A 21,166-nucleotide genomic window follows, 5' to 3' on the forward strand; every position below is an offset into this window, starting at 1 on the left:
GCTATACCCCAAGACAAAATTAAAAATTTAATCTCGAAAAACAAAACCAATGTGATTCTTTCATACCCTGCAAGAAACTTGGGCTTTGAGGAGCAGGAAGGGCAGGGCCTCACAGTGTTCCTCAGAGAAGCAGTGAAGAGCTTCCCGCTGGAGAAATGGGTAAAGCTGGGTACCCAGATGCTGAGCTGGGGCAATGACTTCAAAGGCCCTCTACAGCGGTGCTGCCCACTCAAAAGTTTCTGTGAGGATGGATACGTTATATATGCTGTGTTCAATACTGTGAACAGCAGCCAGGCACCTCTGGCTGTTGAACACGTGAAAAATCACCCAGGGGACTGTGGAACTGAATACTTAGTATTTAATTTGTAATTAGTTTAAATTTAAATATCCATGTGTGGTTAGTGGCTGTCACATTGGACACAATGCATTTCTATAACAATCCTATTTTTAGTATAGGAAGACTCTGTAAGCATCAGTATAATTACCTACTGATGGCCCCATCAATTTTCTATTGTGTTTCTGAAAATGCTACATGCAGAAAAGATGTTTGAGTAGGTGGCATGTAGAACAAGGAAAGCCATCTGGGAAACTACATGTGATGGAGTCCTTTCAGACATGCAGAGGACCTTGAATTAATGGAAGAGCTCAAGTCATATTGATTTGACCCATGGAGTAATGGACATTCAAATTTTTAAGTAATATTTTTATAGCTTTATTACTGTCTCTGTTGTGTACATGTCCATCCTGTACTACTTTTTCTATCTAAATTTGTATGTTTATTTATTTATGGCCATGCTGCATGACTTGTGGGTTCTTAGTTTCCGGCTAGGGATTAAACCTGGGGCCTTCAGCAGTGAAAGTGCCAAGTCCTAACAACTGGACCTCCAGAGAATTCCTAAATAAGTCCTTTTAGGTTAAATTATCATTACAGAAAAATGGAGAGGATTTGTGATAGGTTAGAAAGCTATGTTAAGAATATTTCACCTTTTAAAAAAAAGTCCTTGTCATTTTTTCCTTAAAAATCAATTATCAAAGAAAATAATTTCAATGACATGTTTGAATAACATTGAATAATATTTTAAATCACATTCACGTGTTATCTCATTTATTTCTATCATTAGCCCCATGAATCAAGTAGAATGGGTGTTAATTTTGCTTTATTAAATGCAACTATTGTGACTTCAGAAATGCTCAGTGACTTGCCCTTGGTTACCAAGGAGTTGAACCCAGATAATTTTCCTAAAGGAAATCATTCCTGAATATTCATTGGAAGGACTGATGTTGAAGCTGAAACTCTAATAGTTTGGCCACCTGATATGAAGAACTGACTCACTTGAAAAGACCTTGATGCTGGGAAAGATTGAAGGTGGGAGGAGAAGGGGACAACAGAGGATGAGATGGTTGGATGGCATCACCAACTCAATGGACATGAGTTTGAGCAAACTCTGGGAGTTGGTGATGGACAGGGAGGCCTGTCGTGCTGCAGTCCATGGGGTCACAAACAGTCGGACACGACTGAGTGACAGAACTGAACTGACTGAATTTTACTCAGTTGAAGTACACTTGAGTTACTCTACATAGAAAATCCTAAAAGTGCTACCAGAAAACTACTAAAGCTCATCAATGAATTTGGTAAAGTTGTAGGATACAAGATTAATATATAGAAAGAAACCTGTTGCATTTGTATACTCTAACCCTGAATATTCATTGGAAGGACTGATGCTGAAGCTGAAGCTCCCCATACTTTGGTCACCTGATGCGAAGAGCTGACTCATTGGGAAAGACCCTGATGCTGGGAAAGATTGAAGGAGGAAAAGGGGGGAAAGGGAAGGGGACGACAGAGGATGAGGTGGTTGGATGGCATCACCGACTCAATGGACATGAGTTTGAGCAAACACCGGGAGTTGGTGATGGACAGGGAAGCCTGGCGTGCTGCAGTCCATGGGGTCGCAAAGAGTCGGACACGACTGAGTGACTGAACAACAACAACCAGAGAACAGAAAGGGAAATTAAAGAAACAACCTCATTTACCATTGCATCAAAAAGAATAAAATACCTGGGAACAAGCCTACCTAAGGAGGCAAAAGACCGGTACTGTGAAAAATATAAGACATTGATGAAAGAAATTAAAGATGACACAAACAGATGGAGAGATACACCATGTTCTTGGATTGGAAGAATCAATGTTATTAAAATGACTATAATGCCCAATTATAATACATCAGGCTTCCCTGGTGGCTCAGATGGTAAAGAATCTGCCTGCAATGCTGGAGACCTGGGTTTGATCCCTGGGTTGGGAAGATCCCCTGGGGGGGAGCATGACAACTCACTCCAGTATTCTTGCCTGCAGAATACCCATGGACAGAGGAGCCTGGTGGGTTGCAGTCCATGGGGTCGCAGAGTCGGACACGACTGACGGGCTAAGCCCACGTACTACCCAAGGCAACCTACAGATGCAGTGCGATCGCTATCAAATTACCACCGCGCTTGTTCATAGGACTAGAATAACAAAAGGTTGAAAATTGGATGCGAACACAAAAGACCCCCAATAGCCATTGTCTATTTTTTCCCCAATATGCTAATTCTATTATTAGTTAATGAAACCACTTAATTTTTAAAATTAGAACTGATTCTTTCAGTCCCTTCAAGTCATCATGGCTTCAAGCTTGTGTGGCCTCAGCCTTATAATTTCTACACTTCAATAGGGTGAGCATTTCGATTTATGTCAGTTGTTTAAAATTAATGGTATACTCATATTTTATTTAATAAATGTTAATGGTTGGCTTTGGCAGAGGGTGGGGGCTATTTTAGACCTTTACTGTAAAGAGGATCATTATCACATGCAAAATTTGATTTCTAGAGTGCTTATATATCAATATTTATTAGACGTGTTGGTGGATCTAATAATGCTTCCTAACTCACTCTTCAGATCCCTCTCAGGCTGTCGCTCAGCTGAGTGTGTTCCAGAGTGCACTTATTTGGCAGTTTTGTCCTTCAGCAAAGGTTTGTTCCATCGTTGAGATGTAAATAGGTGGTGGAGGTTGTTTCTGTCAGCACATGATACAGTGGAAATCCTGAATCAATAACACTTTTTATTCCCACACATCTGACGCATAACTGCCTTCTTCACATCAAGGTTTAATGTGTTGTAAATTAATTACCTGGAATGAACACAGGGTCAATGGACCTTGGTACGACCAGGATGTAATGTTAAAGTCTTCCATTTCCTCCTCCACCTCTCAGCATCCTTACCCTGTCTTTTGTACATGTCACTTATGCCATCTTCTGCAATAAGCTCCCTTAGGAGTAGTTAATGCCCCTCTAGGGATTGATCGATAGAAAAAAAAATTTGCTTTCCCATAAATTTGCTGGACTATTTTCTGCCTTCCAGGCAAAAACAGGGCTGTTTTTATTTGTAATACATAGAGTGACACTTTTAAAAAATAAACATTTAATTGACATTTGAAATTGCCCAAGTGAATATAACAGGTTTTCTCTTAATTCAGAGTGATATCTAAAAGATTTGTGCAAATACAGGTAGGTTTTATTATCTCCCACTTCCCACTAGAAATGAGGATAATTGTTTATTCTCCAGAATTCAGTTCAAGAAAAGATAACTTTATCGGTCCCATCGTCTAAATGCACATAAGACGGCAGCCTCATTTCAAATGACATAAAATCAGGTACGGGAAAGTAGATGTTCCATCAGAAGCAGGGCAATTAAAAAGCAGAAATTCACTAAGTTTTAAAAGACTCAATTTTCCATTTTCTTTAAAATAAGAATGAAAGAGGCAAACTCCATTATAGTTCCGAGAGTACCTCTGCTATTAGTAGCTATAGAAACAAGGTAACCAGGTAGTGAATAAGACAGAGAGAGAGTGGGGGGGGGGGGGAAATAGAATAGGAAAAAGAAAACTGCAAATCTATTGTGATGCTTAAATCCTAATATTGTGATTTAGGAACTAATGAATTGAGAAGGAGATTGGCCAACATTTTGCTTGTTTGTCAGGATGAGTGGTTTGTTGTCCATGCCTGTTTCTCCAGGTCGTAGGCATAATGCAGCACCCAAGCAAAATGAATACAGCCATCTCCAAGGAAGAGGTAATGAAGAATAGAAGTGTACATGTCACTCAGTCCTGTCTGATTCTTTAGGGGCCTGTGGCCGGTCACCTGCCAAGCTCCTCTGTCCATGGGATTCTCCAGGCAAGAATACTGGAGTGGGTTGCCATTTCCTTCTCCAGGGGATCTTCCCAATGCAGGGATCGAACCCACATCTTCTGCATTGCAGGCAGGTTCTTTTGCCACTGAGCCACGGAGGAAAGCCAGAGGTATAAATACACAGCATCAAATTACAGGCGGTGCAGAGGGGTCAGTTTCACGGTTTTTTGCAGAACCCCTTTCCCTTCTGCCAGGTGAAGGAAGGAGAGTGAAGCCACATTGACTTCACTTCCCTGGACAGCAAGGCCAACGCCACTTGTCAATCTGACCTCCTGCCTCTGCAGCTGTAAGTGTCAAAGGTGAGGGGCGTGGCGGGATGTGGAAATCATCTGAGACAGAGCACATTTTCCAAACCCCAACTTGCCACATGCCTGGTGGAAATGCCTCTGATCTTGGCTTAGGTTCTGCTGGAATGTATTCAGCTTAGACGTGACCCCCACATCTGTCCTGAGGCATCAGGCTGGATTACATTGTCGCTTGATCTTCAGAAACAAACACCCCAACCCCCACGCTAGAGGTTTCACGTGGGGCAGGCTTTGGAGCCAGCAGAGAAGCCTGGGGGCTGCATAGGAATGAAGTGCAGCCCATGCGCTGCTCTCTCAGGAGGTGAGGGATGGCTGTCCCACTGGCCCTTCAGCCAGGGGACGCTAGTGGTAAAGAACCCACCTCCCAATGCAGGGGATGAAAGAGACCTGGTTCGATCCCTGGGTTGGAAAGATCCCCTGGAGGAGGGCATGGCAACCCACTCCAGTATTCTTGCCTGGAGAATTCCATGGACAGAGGAGCCTGGGGCGCTATATAGTCCATGAGGTCACAAAGAGTCGGACACAACTGAAGCAACTTAGCAAGCAAGCAAGCAAGGCTTTTTAAAAGGAGCCTGTGCACTCTCAGTGTATCTTGGGCTACTTAGCAGAATAACAAGGAGGTCAGTGTGTGCCATAGCAACCAAGATACAGAAGCAACAAGTAATTTCAGTTTTCCCAGAATGAAAATGACTAAGAGGCAGTATCATATAAGACTGGCCAAGAGCAAGGTTGGCACTCCAGAGCCACACAGACCAAATCTTCACCTATCTGGTTTTGTAAATAAAGCTTTATTGACACAAGCATACCCATTTGTTTATGCATTGCCTGTGGCTGCCTTCCCACTGCCATGGGAGACTCAAACAGTCATGAAACAAGATGTATATCCTTCAGTGTGGAAAATATATACTATCGAGCCCTTTGTGAAAAAAGTTTGCCAGCCTCTGGTTAAGGGTGTGGGCTTCTGACTCACACTGTCTGGATTTGAACTCCAGCTTCAGCATTTACGGGCTGTGGTACCTGGCACGGGTACTTTTCACACTTCAGTTTCTGAATCTATAAAAGTGATGTACTAACAACAGTTTCACAGGCTGCGATGGAGAGTACAGAAGCGAATGTGTATTAGTCCAGGATCTGCCCAGCTGGGAGGAACCAACCCCACTCTACTGTCCTCTCCTCTTAAACCTCCAAGAAGCGTCTAGCTCTCCACAAAAATCATTTTGCCTTTTTTCTGCAGAGGATGACTTTATTTCTCCAAGAATATTAAATTTGTAGGCATCGAAATTCTCGTTTCTTCTTTTAAAATGGAGTTAATTTACAATGTTGTGTTAGTTTCAAAAGTACAAAATGATTCAGTTTTATATTATATATATATATGTTCTTTTTCAGATTCTTTTCCATTATAGCTTATTACAATGTATTGAGTCTAGTTCCCTGTGCTATATGGTGGCTTTTGTCACTTACTTGTTTATATATAGTAGTGTGTGTCTGTTGATCCCCAGCTCCAAACTCCTAATTTATCTGCCCTCCAGCCTTGACTGTCCCCTTTGGTAACTCATAAGTTTGTTTTCCATGTCTGTGGAGACTCGCACTTCTTAAAAATGCACACACATGCAGCCTACTCATATTTGACAGAAGAGGTTATAAGAACACAGTCACTCATGGGATTTGCACTGACCATTTTAAGTTTTGAGCGTTGTTTCGATTTGGACACCAACTTTGGTTCACAAAGAAATTCAATTGCGGCTCTTAAAATATCCCAGTCAGAGTGCCGGAAGCAAATCTAAATCATCTCAGCTGGCAGAGGTCTGGGTGAGACAGACAGAAGGGATGCCGGAATTCATTCTGCCAGGAGTCAGCCCCCACCCACGGGAGATGGAGGTCGGCGTGAAGGATGCTCACGGCTCCAGGCCAGGTGCGCTAGGAGACCCGCCAGGCTGGGAGGCACAGTGCCCCCTCCCTCTGCCTGCCCCCTGCTCACAGGCCTTGGCTCTTCACGGTCTGAATGCTTCATGGCCCTTCAGGACTCGCTGCCTCCAAAGTGACTGATGTTCAAATGATCCTCCTGTCTTCACCTGACTAGTTCCCAAGCAAAACTCCTTTCAGTTTGAGACCCACCTATACCAAGCCAGAAATTGAGCTGATGGAAGAAACTTCTTCTCAAGGAACATTTGTAATTTTTAATAGACTTTTAAAATTAATTAATTTTTTTTATTGAAGGATAATTGCAAATAGATGCGGAAACAGTGGAAATAGTGACAGACATTTTTTTTGGGCTCCAAAATCACTGAAGATGGTGAATACAGCCATGAAATTAAAAGATGCTTGCTCCTTGGAAGAAAAGTTATGACTAACATAGACAGCATATTAAAAAGCAGAGACGTTACTTTGCCAACAAAGGTCCGTCTAGTCAAGGCTATGGTTTTCCCAGTAGTCATGTATGGATGTGAGAGTTGGACTTAAAGAAAGCTGAATGCTGAAGAATTGATGCTTTTGAACTGTGGTGTTGGAGAAGACTCTTGAGAGTCCCTTTGACAGCAAGGAGATCCAACCAGTCCATCCTAAAGGAGATCAGTCCTGAATATTCATTGGAAGGACTGAAACTGAAACTGAAACTCCAATACTTTGGCTTTCTGATGGGAAGAACTGAGTCATTGGAAAAGACCCTGATGCTGGGAAAGATCGAAGGCAGGAGGAGAAGGAGACGACAGAGGAAGAGATGGTTGGATGGCATCACCGACTCGATGGACATGGGTTTGAGTAAGCTCCGGGAGTTGGTGATGGACAGGGAGGCCTGGCGTGCTGCAGTCCACGGGGTTGCAAAGATTCAGACATGATTGAGCAACTGAACTGAACTGAACAACTCCTCTAAGTACTGTCCACAATTAATTTACACCATAGAAAATATGGAGTATAGTATACTCACCCCTTCAAATAACTGGCCTACATTTTATATTACATGAAGAGAAAAAAATAAATAATTTCCTTTATTTGTGCCTTCTCTGATGAAGGAAGTCTAGTAAAAACGTATGTGTGAGCTGGTAAGTTCATTACCTGACCACAGATCTGCATTCAATGATACATGTAATTATTAATATAAACTTTTAAAAATTTATTTTATTTAAATTGGGGTAAATTGCTTTAAAATGTTGCATTAGTTCTGCTGTACAATAAAGTCAATCAGCTATGTGTATACTTGTATCCCCTCCCTCTTGGGTGTCCCTCCTACATGGTGCCCATCCCACCCCTTTAGGTCATCACAGAAAACTGAGCTGAGCTTCCTGCACTACACAGCAGCTTCCCACTAGCGACTGGATCTGCTTTCCAAAACTCTGTGCTAATGCTAATAGCAAGCGATGCAATCTTCATAGATGAGTCTATGTATCTTCAATTTCATGAGATGTCTAAATAAGTTGGCTTGATGGTTAAAAAGTTTAAATGTAATTTATCAATAAAACATCAAAATGCTTTATTGAGACAGAAATTTTATTTTACAGTATATCTTACATGAATCATTCAATATCCAAATCATTTCAGAAGAGAGCCAGTATAATATCCAGTATATGTATATAATACAATAATAATATCCAGTAACTTGGGCTTATATCTGCTTATATCTAGAGATGACTGAAAACTAGTGACATTTCTAGCTGACAGGAGCTGTTTGCATCTATTGTATTCAGTACCAAAGAGACAATCTATCATTAAGAAGAAGGAATAAAGAAGACATGGTACATACATACAATGGAACATTGCTCAGCCATAAAAAGGGATGGAATTGGGTCATTGTAGCAACATGGATGGACCTGAGACTGTCATACAGAGTGAAGTGAGTCAGGAAGAGAAAAACAAATATCATATATTAATGCATGTGTGTGGAATCTAGAGTAACGGTGCAGTTGATCTTATTTGTGAAGCAGAAATAGAGACACAGACATAGAGAACAAATATATGGATACCAAGCAGGGAAGGGGGTGGTGGAAGGAACTGGTAGATCGGCATTGACATATATACACCATTGACACTATGTATAAAACAGATAACTGATGAGAACCTGCTGTAAAGCTCAAGGCGCTCTCCTCAGCGCTCTGTGGTGACCTAAGTGGGAAGGAAACCCAACAAAGGGGATGCGTGCATATGTATAGCCGACTCACCATGCTGTACGGCAGAAACTAACACAACATCGTAAAGCAACTATATTCCAATAAAAGTAGTTAAAATACATGCATTATTTTTTATAGTATGTTAATTATATGTATATATATGTGGTTTCCCAGGTTGTGCAGTGGTAAAGAATCCACCTGCCGACGCAGGAGACGCAAGAGATGTAGGTTAAATCCTTGGGTCGGGAAGATCCCCTGGAGGAGGAAATGGCAACCCACTCCAGAATTCTTGCCAGGATAATCCCATGGACAGAGGAGCCTGGAAGGCTACAGTCCATGATGTTGCAAAAAATCAGTCCATGATGTTGCTATTAAATAATAGCAACAACATATATATATATATAAACAAAACAAAAGAAACAATCTATTCGGCTCCATCTGGAGGGGAAATTGTTAAAAAAGTACAGTCGTAGGGAAGAATCCAGTTCTGTGTATTATAGTTCAAAACAGGGAAAATAGAAAACAGTCAAAATAGTAAGTTCACCCACATCTAGTTACTAAATGATTTCTGATTTAATTTCTTTTTTTTGGAGTAGGAGGAAAAAAATTCATCTGCAGTAGACAGACTGGGAAGACTCTGGCAGGTGGTGCTGCCTGACCTGTTATCCAGTCCTGGGCCTTCAGTGACTCCGATGAGGGATGCTAGGGGCTTCCCCGAGTGTTGAAGTCCTAGCTCTCGGCACCTCAGAACATGATTGTACCTGGAGATGGGGCAGTTAAAGTGGCAAATAAGGGAAAATGCCGTCCTAGCAGTGGGCCTGCTGCGATGTGATTGGCGTCCTTCTAAGAAGAGATTAGGGCGCAGACACACACGGACGGAGGGCCACCATGTGGAGACGCAGTGAGACAGCGGCTGCTGAAGCCGAGGAGGGGGGCCTCAGGAGAACCAAAGCTGCCGACACCTTGATCTTGGATGTCCAGCCTCCAGAAGCACGAGAAGAGGAGCCTCTGTTGTCTAAGGCGCCCAGTCTGGGGCTCTTTGGCATTAGAAGCAGTTGGAGGAGCCAGGCTCCTAGGTCAGGGAGAGACGGGCTCACTGAGAAAAGGGTCCACGTCGGACCTTCTCATTTCTGAAAGTGCCCATCGATTCTAGCATTTAATGTGCCTGTGACAAAAAGGAAATTAAGCCTCGACTTGCCGCCCTGCTGCCCTGGGTCCTCTCCTCCCTTCTCTTGTCTGCCTTCCGCATCTCTTATTGCCCGCATCTGTTCCCCACGTAGGCACACACCTGCCAGCTAGGATACAGTTACCAAAGCTGCGTGTAGGTCCCAACATTGTGATGAATCTGTGAGGACTGATCCGTTTTACAACACAGCTTAGAGGGGACCTTTGCTGATCCGTGAATTTTGACAAGTAGTTTTCATATCTCCCATAGTCCATATTCCCCACAAAGACCAGAATGAGAGCAGATACGGCCTGACCAAGGTGACCAGGGGAAAAACAAGGGGAAATGTTTGAGCCTAAGGGGATCCCCTTGAGAAGCCAGAGCTCCCTGATTCCTCGTTTGAAGGCTCGGGGGTCCCAGGGAGCGTGTGGGTGACAACAGCAGCAGGCAGTGACAGCTCCAGTCTGTGGGTAGCGTGCGATACTAAAGAGATGTATTTCTTGGGGATGTGTGGATGTTCAAGTTCCTTTTGAATAAAAATGTAAATGTTTAATGATGGTAAAAGAAAGCATATAAAATGAAATTTACCATCTTAACCAATTCTAAGGACAGAAGTGTGCATGCATGCTCAGTTGCGTCTGACTCTTTGTGACCCCGTGGACTATACCCTGCTGGATTCCTCTGTCTATGGGATTTCCCAGGTGAGACTACCAGAGTGGGTTGCCGTTTCCTCCTCCAGGGGATCTTCCTGACCCAGGCATTGAACCAGTGTCTCCTGTGTCTCCTGCATTGGTAGGTGGATTCTTTACCACTGAGCCGCCTGGGGAGCTCCAAGAACACAAGGGTGTTAAGTATATTTACACTGTGCTTAAGTTCTTAAATAATGAGTCATATAGTAAGAATTTCAAATTTTTATATAATTTTTGGTCTAATTGTTAGAAAGTGAATTTTAAAAGTAATTCAGAAAGTCAAAACCAGTCTAATGTCAAGTTGATTTGATTGTCCAGAAGTCTACAGATCTAGAACAGCGGTTGATCACTGATTAGTTTTGTGTCAGTAAGACTATTTCCTCTTTCTATTCATTTAACAAGCATTTATGGAGCACCCACTGTGAACACGCAGTGTTTAGACGCTGCATCTCACAGATGGGTGAGGACCTGGTTCCCACTGAGCTCACGTGGCCGGGGTGTGGGGGAGGATGTGGAGAAGAGGGTCACCAGCCGCGAGGGGTCCAAGAGGCAGCGATGTCGTGACTCCTGGTCAGAGGGAGGGCCAGGTTATAGCCCACAGCATGGGCAGGCGCCAAGTAGCCCATGATTCCCTGGTTCCCGGAGCCCCAGCTCCCCAACCAGGGAACAGCTGTGGGCGCGGTGGCTTCTGCTCCAGGAGAGGAACCTTGGGTCTGGGGAAGCCTCGTCTCTCCCGACCGGCTACCACCCTGTCTGCCCACAGCTGCCCCAGGAGACACCGCGGTGCTCTCCTGTCTGTGAGCAGACCCTCCTTTGCCCGGCAGGAAGATACTGTCTCTAATTTAATTTTATTTGTTTATTGAAGTATCATCGATTGACAAGGTTGTGTTAGTTTCAGGTGTACAGCAAGGTGAATCAGCTATATACACACGTATTACTTTCTTTTCCCTTAAGGGTTATTACAAAATAATGAGACTAGTTCCCTGTGCTGTAGGACCTCTACAGCTATTCTCTCACTGAGGGCTCCTGAGAGACCGTCCAGAACAAAGGCGGTGATGCCTCTGTTGGCAGATGTGTAGAACTGTGGGAGACCCAAGGACGGTGGTCTCCAGAGGCAAGTAGGGTGGAGGTATTCACATTTTGGGGATTCCCAGGTGGCGCTGGTGGTAAAGAACCTGCCTGCCAACACAGGAGACATAAGAGATGTGGGTTCGATCCCTGGGTTGGGATGATGCCCTGGAGGAGGGCGTGCCAACGCACTCCAGTATCCTTGCCTGGAGAATCCCATGGACAGAGGGGCCTGGTGGGCCGGAAAGAGTCAGACACGACTGAGTGATTGAGCATGCACTCACATTTATGCCGAGACCTTTTTCAAATAGTTGAGTGTCAGCTCGAGTCTCCGTTCTGATTTGTCATTTCCGGCAGCGGGGGTGGGGCGTAGTATGCACAGGGGCCTGGGGACTGATGTCAGCAGGGTCAGAGCATGAGATTCTCGTTCCCCGGGGGCCCACCCAGGCCACGTCACCCACAGGAAACCGAGTCCCAGTTTCCACTGCCCCTCACTGCTGTGTCTCTCGGGCTGACTGCATAGCCACTAGACGCTCATTTCCTATAAAATAGTTAGAAATAGTAAAAACAAACAAAACGAAACTACCTTGTGAAGTTATTGGAAGATTAAATGAATAATGTTTGTACTCATCATAATGTCTAGATTCCATAAGCGTTTGATGAATGGTAGATATTTTTATTTACTGAGTGTGTCCTAGGTGTCATAAACTTTGCTTACCTCCTTTAATTTCATCTTTGTAACAACGTCGTAATGTAGGTATTACTGTCTCCGTTTTATCCATTGGGAAGTCGAGATGCAGAGGCTGACCTGATGTGGCAGCTAGTAAGTGGAGACGCGTAGTCCCCACGCACACCAGCCACGGTCACAGCCCCACCGCCCGTGAGCTCTCTCCCCAGCCTCCAGCCAGCCTCCCCAGCTCAGAGCCACCTCTGCTGTTCACTGCCCATGGGGTTTGGAACAAAATTCTTCATCTGGAAAATGGGAAAAATAAGAGGACCTGCCAGTTGGGTGATTATGAGGAGTCAATGAAATATTACCAGCACAGTGCTTAGCAGATAGTAATAAAAGCTTCCAATTATCGATGTTATCAATATCAGTTTTTATTAATATTATCATGACAATAACATGGAGGGAACATTGCTTTTTCCAAATGACCAGTCACCCTTGTGGACACCTGGACTTTTACGTTCGGCCTCTTTGACATACTAATACATTTCCTGTAAGGTGTACATTAGGATAGTTTTGGAAACAATAAGTAACACTCATTATAAAGCAGGGTAAATGTTTGATATACACATAACCCCAGGTGTGATTAGAGGCAAGAGGAAGACATAGTGTCCTGTCACCATATAAAGGTGGATTTTCTTTCATGTTCTGTGTTCCGTTTCCCCCTAATTCTAGTAAATTACACAGAACTGCATATTGACCCAAATGGAATAAATGTCACTTAATTAAATGTCACTTAACTTACTTTAGCTCATTATACACGTGTCTTATGAATTAACTCACCATACACACATTTCATAGATTTCGTTTTGTTTTTTAAAGAGCCCTCCTTCCTGCCCTTCTCCCTCTAGCCTTTTTTTTTTTTTTACGTTATGTATTTATGTTTGGCTGTGCTGGGTCTTTGTTGCTCTAGTTTTGCTCTAGCTGCAGTGAGCGGAGGCTGCCCTTCGTTTTGATGTGCGGACTTCTCAGTGCGGTGGCGTCTCTCGCTGTGCAGCAGAGGCTCTGGGCTGGAGGGCTTCAGTAGCTGTGGCGCTCGGGCTTGGCTATCTTGCAGCCTGTGGGCTCTTCCTGGACCAGCGATTGAACCCCTGTCCCCTGCACTGGCAGGCAGATTCTTAGTCACTAGACCAGCAGGGAAGCCCCATCTCATAGAGTTTTTAACTTTTCTTTTAGAGAAAAAAAATGTTAGTAATACGACTTCTCATTAATACATACTAGTGAATGTTTGGGCTTCTCTGGTGGCTCAGATGGGTGGCTCAGACCTGGTGGCTCAGTGAATATTTGCCAATGAAGTAAACCATTTAACTATTAATTTCAGTGAAAAATAGCATTGAGGACAAGTCAATAGCGCTAAGAAACATTATCTTTAACTTCCAGAGATATACTGCTGTATAAAAAAGTTATGACCAGTTTCAAAAGCAACATGGTACGGTGTAAAAGACCATAGACTCTGGAGTCCCTCTGCCAGACATTGAATCCCAGATCTGTTACTGACTAGTTGTTCAAACATGGGAAAGCCACCTAAGCTATTGAAGTTTCATGTCCTTATTGGGAAAATGAGGATAATAAAAATGTACACCTCATGGAATTGTTAGGAGGGTTGGATGAGCCAATGTGTAGAAGTGCTTTGAGAAGCTCCTCGTGCACAGTGACACTGTACGGGGGCTGCCTCTGGTTGCTGCGGTCCTCTGAGCCACCACCGTGCGGATCCCCTCCTCGGCTCATTGCCCAGGAGTCGGGCCAGTGCTTCTGCAGGAGACCCCAGAATATGGTCCTCAATAGAACGACTCAAAAGGAGTAATTATTTAGAGTGAAATGTTTTGATTGGGTTCCGAGAAGATCTGGTGTTACTGAACGCTTTGTGAAAATCTGCTAAAGAAGTATCTTCAAATTATATTTTCCTTTCCAACTATTTTTGTCAATATAGGTGTTTCTGACTTTCACAGCATTTACCAATTTACCAATTAAGCTGTTCATGTTTCTCTGCTACACTTACTATTTTAGCTGAAATGATAATTCATTTTTAAAGTAATTTACAGTGTTAGATGGGGTCGCAAAGAATCAGACACGACTGAGCGACTGAACTGAACTGAACTGAACAGCGTTAGAACTAGTGATGGTCATTTGCCTTTTTATTAGCTTTCTGAATCTTAAAGCATACACTGTAAATTCCAGGCCCACAGAAACTTGAGGCTGAATGCTCTGTAACCCCTATAGACTGGATTGTCAGTCTTGCATATTTGTTTAATGAAAAGGTCTACAAATAACAAATGCTGGAGAGGGTGTGGAAAAAAGGGAACCCTCTCACACTATAGATGGGAATGTAAGTTGGTGCAACCACTCTGGAGAATAGTATGGAGGTTCCTTAAAGAGTTAGAGCTACCATACCCAGAAATTCACACCTGGGCATATATCCAGACAAAACTATAATTTAAAAGGTATCTGCACCCCAGCATTCATGGCAGTTCTATTTTCAATAGCCAAGACATGGAAAAAACCTAAATATCCATTGACAGATGAAAGAATAAAGAAGATGCAGTACACATATGCAATGGAATACTACTCAGCCTTACGAGAATGAAATAATGCCATTTGCAGCAACATGGATGCAGCTAGAAAGTATCATACTAAGTGAAGTAAATCAGAAAGAGAAAGACCAATACCATATGATATCACTTGTATATGGAATCTAAACTATGGCACAAATGAACCTGTCTATGAACAGACTCACAGATAGAGAACAGAGCTGTGGGAGCCAAGGGGGAGTGGGGCTGGGGGAGGGATGGGGTGGGATCTGGGGGAGGGATGGTGTGGGACTGGGGGAGGGATGGGGGGAGGGATGGGGTGGGGGTAGGGGGAGGGATGGGGTGGGATCTGGGGGAGGGATGGTGTGGGACTGGGGGAGGGATGGGGGGAGGGATGGGGTGGGGGTGGGGGAGGGGTGCGGTGGGACTGGGGGAGGGATGGGGTAGGGGTGGGGCTGGGGGAGGGATGGGGTAGGGGTGGGGGAGGGATGGAGTGGAGCTGGGGGAGGGATGGGGTGAGGCTGGGGGAGGGATGGGGTGAGGCTGGGGGAGGGATGGGGTGGGGGTAGGGGGAGGGATGGGGTGGGGGTAGGGGGAGGGATGGGGTGGGGGTAGGGGGAGGGATGGGGTGGGGGTAGGGGGAGGGATGGAGTGGAGCTGGGGGAGGGATGGGGTGAGGCTGGGGGAGGGATGGGGGAGGGATGGGGTGGGGGTAGGGGGAGGGATGGGGTGGGGGTAGGGGGAGGGATGGGGTGGGGCTGGGGGAGGGATGGGGTGAGGCTGGGGGAGGGATGGGGGAGGGATGGGGTGGGGGTAGGGGGAGGGATGGGGTGGGGGTAGGGGGAGGGATGGGGTGGGGCTGGGGGAGGGATGGGCTGGGGGTGGGTGAGGGATGGGGTGGGGTTGGGGAGGGATGGGGTGGGGGTGGGGGAGGGATGATCTGGGGTTAGCAGATGCAAACTCCTAGATACAGAGCGGATAAACCACAAGGTCCTACCTTACAGCACAGGGAACTACACTCAGTATCCTGGGATAAAGCATAATGGAAAAGAGTATGAAAACAATGTAGATAGATATAAAACTGAATCACTTTGCTGTACAGCAGAAATTGTAAGTCAACTATACTTCAATTAGAAAACCAATAAAAAATAAAACAGAAAAAAGGCTGGCCTTCTGATTCTAGAACCCCTCCCAGGCTCTCTAACAGTCACTGGCTCTACCCTTGCTATTATTTTCCATCCTTTAAACATTTTCTTAAGCCTCCTTTACATGTGACCAGATCTACTCTCAATGCACCTCGCCTATTTCTGACTTTCTCTGTAGAGTTACTAGGGGATTTCCCACTCTCTTCTCAAAATCAACATTGGGAAAACATCATTAATTTTTTTAAAAATCATTTTTCATATAAGAGAAATAGGCGATTGCATTTCAATAACAATAAGAGGGCACTGTAAGGAGAAAAGAATGGAAAAGGCTGAAAAATGTGCTGAAAACTACATCCTTCAAGAAATAGCAGTTGTGGTGATGGGACATTTTGAGAACATAGATGAAGAAAATAATTAAGGCAAAGGGGTACTCTCCTTTTCCTCATCATTTTATCTTATTTTATTTCTCTATTCTTGACCCCAGCATGTGGGATCTTGGTTTCCTGACTGGAGAGTGAACCTGTGCCCCCTACAGTGAAAACGTGGAGTCTTAACCACTGGACCACCGAGGAATTCCCTTATATTTTTTGAATTGATTTTTATTGGAGTGTAGTCAGTTTGCAATGTTGCATTAGTTTCAGCTGTACAGTAAAGTGAACCTGTTATGAATATACATATCCACTCTCTTTCAGATTTTTTTGTCCCATATAGGCCATTACAGAGTACTGAGTAGAGCTCTCTATGCTATACAGAGGTCCTTATCAGTTACCTGTTTTAAATATAGTAGTGTGTATATACTACTCAGCCCCAATCTCCCAATTTCTCCCTCCCCCCTTTTCCCTCTTGGTAATTTTCCCATCTTAAGGTCTTAATGAAGACCCTTTAAGATAAGCTAATGTGTCCCTAAGTGCTAACTGCCCAAAGCACTCCCTCCCTGCCCGCAAAGGCATCACTGACCCTGCCTCTGGGCACTCATGCTAAATGGGCTTGTGTTCTTTCCTCCTGGGAAAGGCTGGGGCTGAACCTTGAAGAAAGGCCACTGACCATTCATTAAAAGCCCAGAAATGAGAGGAAGGAGGGCACTGATAATTGTATTCCTCAAACACAGAGTTTATTGCCTCCGGCTTTCTCCCCTGAGAGGCAGGTAGTGTTACTTAAATGATAATTTGCATCTATTTAGAATGCCCGTAGAGATGTCCCTGCTGTTTGGATGTTTTCTTTTTAATACTGATACATTTATGATTGGTCAAAGGCCTTCCAAGGGGCTTTCCAGATGATGCTAGTGGTAGAGAATCCTCCTGCCAATGCAGGAGATGCAAGGGATGAGAGTTCGATCCCTGGGTTGGAAAGATCCCCTACAGTAGGAAATGGCACCCACTCTGATCCTTGCCTGGGAGATCCCATGGACAGAGGAGCCTGGCGGGCTACAGTCCAGGGAGTCATGAAGAGTTGGACATGGCTGAGTCCAACATGCACGCAAACCCTACCAAAGAATTTCAGACTGTGCCAAAAATTGCAGTCACACTTGACCCATGAGATACACGTGTAGAATCTGTGGTCCAAATTCAGAGAATAAGCAGTTTCATAATCATGCTACATCTCTAGACTAGATTCACTAGCTCCTTGGGTCAGTTAGAACAGTCATTAGAGCATCTGATACTCAAACAATTTTCAGCTCATAGATTATTCTAAAAGAAGGCTGGAGGATCAGTCTGAAAAGACCTCCACCAGCTGGACAGGGTGGGGGAAGACACCACATTGCCTTTGGCCACAGTTACCTGGATGCTGAGTTGGTCCTCATCTCAGAGGAGCCTAAATGCCTCAGGAACACAGTGGAGAAAAGGCCTGAGCTCAACCTGGCTCTAGAGTTGGGAGGACGCTCTGGGTGGCTGGCGCTGTGGCCGGTTCACCAGCCGGCCCCCCAGGAGGCCCACTGCTCTGTGGTCCCAAGACATCCTGACTGGCCTCCAACGCAGGCGCCGTCTACGGCCAGGTGTGCAGGAGGATGATAAGCCAGAGCTGGTGGAGTTGTTTTCACGGGGCCCGTGTGGCTCTTGCGTGCGTGTCGTTTGGAGGGCTGCAGCGGGTGGGGCCCTGTGGCTCTTCCGGTTGTTTTCAGTCTACTGTCTTCCCGGTGCCGATTTTATGAGCAACCTGAGGGATTGATCCTGGTCCTGTTAGGCAAAGATTAACAGCCCAATAAATAGAATTTGTGCCCCTCCAGTAAGATTAACACAAGGAAACAGCCAAGTTGATCTAAGGTCTACTCCCAAGAAAAGGATATGCACCCCCCAGCATTTTCTTTTTTTTTTGAAGAACACGAATTCGTCAATAATAAATGAATAACCATCATGTTAAAATTGTCGGTGGGAGACACACTATTTTCCCGTGTCCAGTAATAAAGCTATCTATTATTTTGGTAAGAAATGCCTAAATTGAAATTCCAAAGGGCATTATGAACTTGAATTAAAAAGGTAATGGATTTTTTAATAAGTTCTGGGTCAAGATGTATTATCCAACTATTTTCCATAGGGCATAGAATATACTATCTATCCTTTTAATAATACCAGCCCTGGTCTTCCTTCCAGCGCCAGCTGCGGCTGCCTGGCTGTTACAGCCTCTCCCACCATCCCCAACAATGAACGAATAACTAGACGGCCCACGGAGCATTCTAAATAGAACTGTCTCCAGGACAGCCTGTGACCGGCAGAGACAGGTTCGATCCAGATCTGGACTCCCTGCTTTGGGAAAAGAGCAGATCAATATTGTTGAGGAGTAAGTCGTAGAGGGAAATACTAGAATGAATTAAGTAAATCATAAAACAAATGAGTCATGTGCTTACATGCAACCTCATTCTACCTGAGGGCTCCGACTCAGAACTAGGCAGAGGATAATTCTGTGTGTTCTCCAATTCAAAGGGCTTTCAGAAAAACAACCCGAATTATACAAACCACTTACTGGCAATGAAATACTATGTCTGCAAATCCTCAAAGACTGCAAGGAACTTAACCAAGCACTGGAAAAGCAGTCTGCATATTTGAAGTTGTAGTTGAGATTTCTTCTTTTTTTTTCTCATTATGGTTTGGCTCCAGAGCCAAAGTTACGTCTTGAAATCTTCCTTGCTGTCACTTCTAACTGCCTGATTCTGCCGTTCTCTATAAACCTGTTTCTTCTCTGTGCCTGCCAGATAACTCCCTACTGCACACCCCAGACACTTTCTTACATCTCTGCTGGGTCCTGGGGTGACATGGAAGCTTCTACATGGAGCACTGGAGGGAAAGAGGGCAGTACACTTACTGACTGCAAGACAGCAGAAAGCCGCAGAGAGCAGTGGCTCTTCTTCTCCGTGAAAAAGTAAACCACTAGGAGCTAATAACGAGACAGAAATCTGCTTCAGTGTAAGTTTGTATACCCTACAGTCAGGGATGGATTAATGCATGGTGATGCCCTTACTATCTTCATAGCCGCATTCATTTAGACAATATTTTAGTGCAGGAGTTTATAGTTCAATTTAATATTGGAAACCTTAAATCCTTGTTATAATCATCTTCTGTTTTCTGTTATCTTCTATAAAACAAAGCTCTCAGTAAGATAAAAGAACCCCTGCCTCTTTCATCAGGGACACATGTAGAGAGAGAGAGGATCTGGAAAACAAATTTATACTTTTTCTGGACATGGGAGCACTCATAAAACACTTAGTGAATCCAAGGTCCTTTGCTGTCATCCCACCTCCTATTCATATGGACAGTTGGCAGCCCAGAGGTAGTCGGGGTAGGGCTGCGTTTGGGGGTGACTCTGCTTCAAATCTGAAGAATTTATGAACACTCTGAATGACAGACAAAAATAGACATTTTCCTTTTAAAATGAGACAAGATTAATATGCAGCCGTCGCCATATGTAATTAAAGAGAAAAAGGAAATGAGCTGTTTATGTAGGCACCAAGAGTCGGTTGAATATCACAATAGACCTGAAAGTCTGTGGCAGAACTATTTAATTTTGCTCGGGGGTGTGAAACCCTCTGAGGGGTGGGCACAGGTGGAATCCCACCACCATTTCTATGCATGTCGCGCACTTGTTTAACAGCTGCCTTTCGGTGAGATGTTCGGATGTCTCCCTCTGAGCATCTCTGTGCACTGTGTGCCCTCATTAATTCTGAGAAGAATTTTAAAGAGTGCTCTAATAGCACGTCCAATTAGTTACTGCTATTTTTTGTTTTAGGTGTTGAAGTGCAAAGCTCATTGAAACAACCCCCAGACAGTTGCATTTTATTCTAGAAACAGTCCCCTGTAACAAAAAGACTAACTGATGTCTTGAGGTCTTGGTGAAACTTTCAATTTAGTTAAAATTCTATTCCTGCTCTCTTCCTCCTAGTTCTGGTCCCAGTTTCTAAGTCTCGTTCTTCAGCTGTAAACTTTAGACCTTGGGCAAACCCACAGGCTTTACCCCTTCTGAGATCATCAGTTTGTGTTTTGTCTGAGTAGGAGCCTGCCTACATTTGTATCCCCAACCACCCATCCTCGTGAAGTCTTTGGTAATTTTGCTACCTGGGGTGGGGGTGGGGGCCTCTGTGGTTTGAATGCTGTGTATAAAGGGCTGCTGAGAAGGGAGGGTGAGAAAGCACATGTGTGGCTGAGGCATGGTTACTAAGAGTTTTTACATTTCTGGAAGGCTTCCTGGAATGTAGTGGGAATGTAAGAGCTGGAGTCTCCTGGTCCACGTGGGCAATGAAGGCTATTCGGTGGGGAGCTGTGTAGAGGCTGGGGTTGGCCGAGAGTTCAGATGGGCAGCTGAGAGCAGGGAGGACTCGCTAGGTGTCTAGATCTTCTGCTCTGGCTGCTCCACCCTGAAGACGGGCGTTGTTTCATCTCTAGGGCTCCCTCCTTCTAGGGCGCACTGACCTCTGGGGGAGAACCCTGGGGTGTCTGCTCCCAAACAGCCTGCCATGCCCCCTCCCAGGGCCGCTCCAGGCGCTCCAGGGCAGGATGTAAGGGTCCTCCTCCCTCGGGTCCCTCCACTGCTCCTGCCCCCCGGACTGTGCTAGCCATTCTCCTCTGCCTCCTGCTCACCCACAGCCAGGGCGCCTTCCCTGCCTTAGTTATTAGGGGGACGCCATTGCATTCCTTCAGAAAAGACTGGCCACTTACGAGAAAGGGCAGTCCGGGTGACCAGGGTGGTTTGGGGCCATAAAAGCCATTTTCTTACTGCAGGTAGAGAATGTTTT

At 44.8% G+C, this 21,166-nt stretch overlaps 1 protein-coding gene across 4 annotated transcripts in view; it reads left to right on the forward strand.

The window, feature by feature from the left end:
- LOC145506732 (uncharacterized) overlaps window positions 1-21,166 on the forward strand; it is a 145,976-nt gene that overhangs the window by 88,366 nt on the left and 36,444 nt on the right. For 2 of the 4 annotated variants that reach the window (XR_014054234.1, XR_014054235.1), the window contains one exon: window positions 9,220-10,356. The exons of 1 other annotated variant lie outside the window; for it this stretch is intronic. The gene's annotated coding sequence lies outside the window, so the exon portion shown is untranslated. Of the gene's footprint in view, window positions 1-9,219; window positions 10,357-18,533; window positions 18,721-21,166 lie in introns of those variants that run through there. One more of the 4 variants, XR_014054229.1, reaches the window with a different exon arrangement.

This window comes from Giraffa tippelskirchi, chromosome 5 (genome assembly GCF_054371585.1).
Source record: "Giraffa tippelskirchi isolate mGirTip1 chromosome 5, T2T-mGirTip1v1.2.pri, whole genome shotgun sequence".
Taxonomy (NCBI): domain Eukaryota; kingdom Metazoa; phylum Chordata; class Mammalia; order Artiodactyla; family Giraffidae; genus Giraffa; species Giraffa tippelskirchi.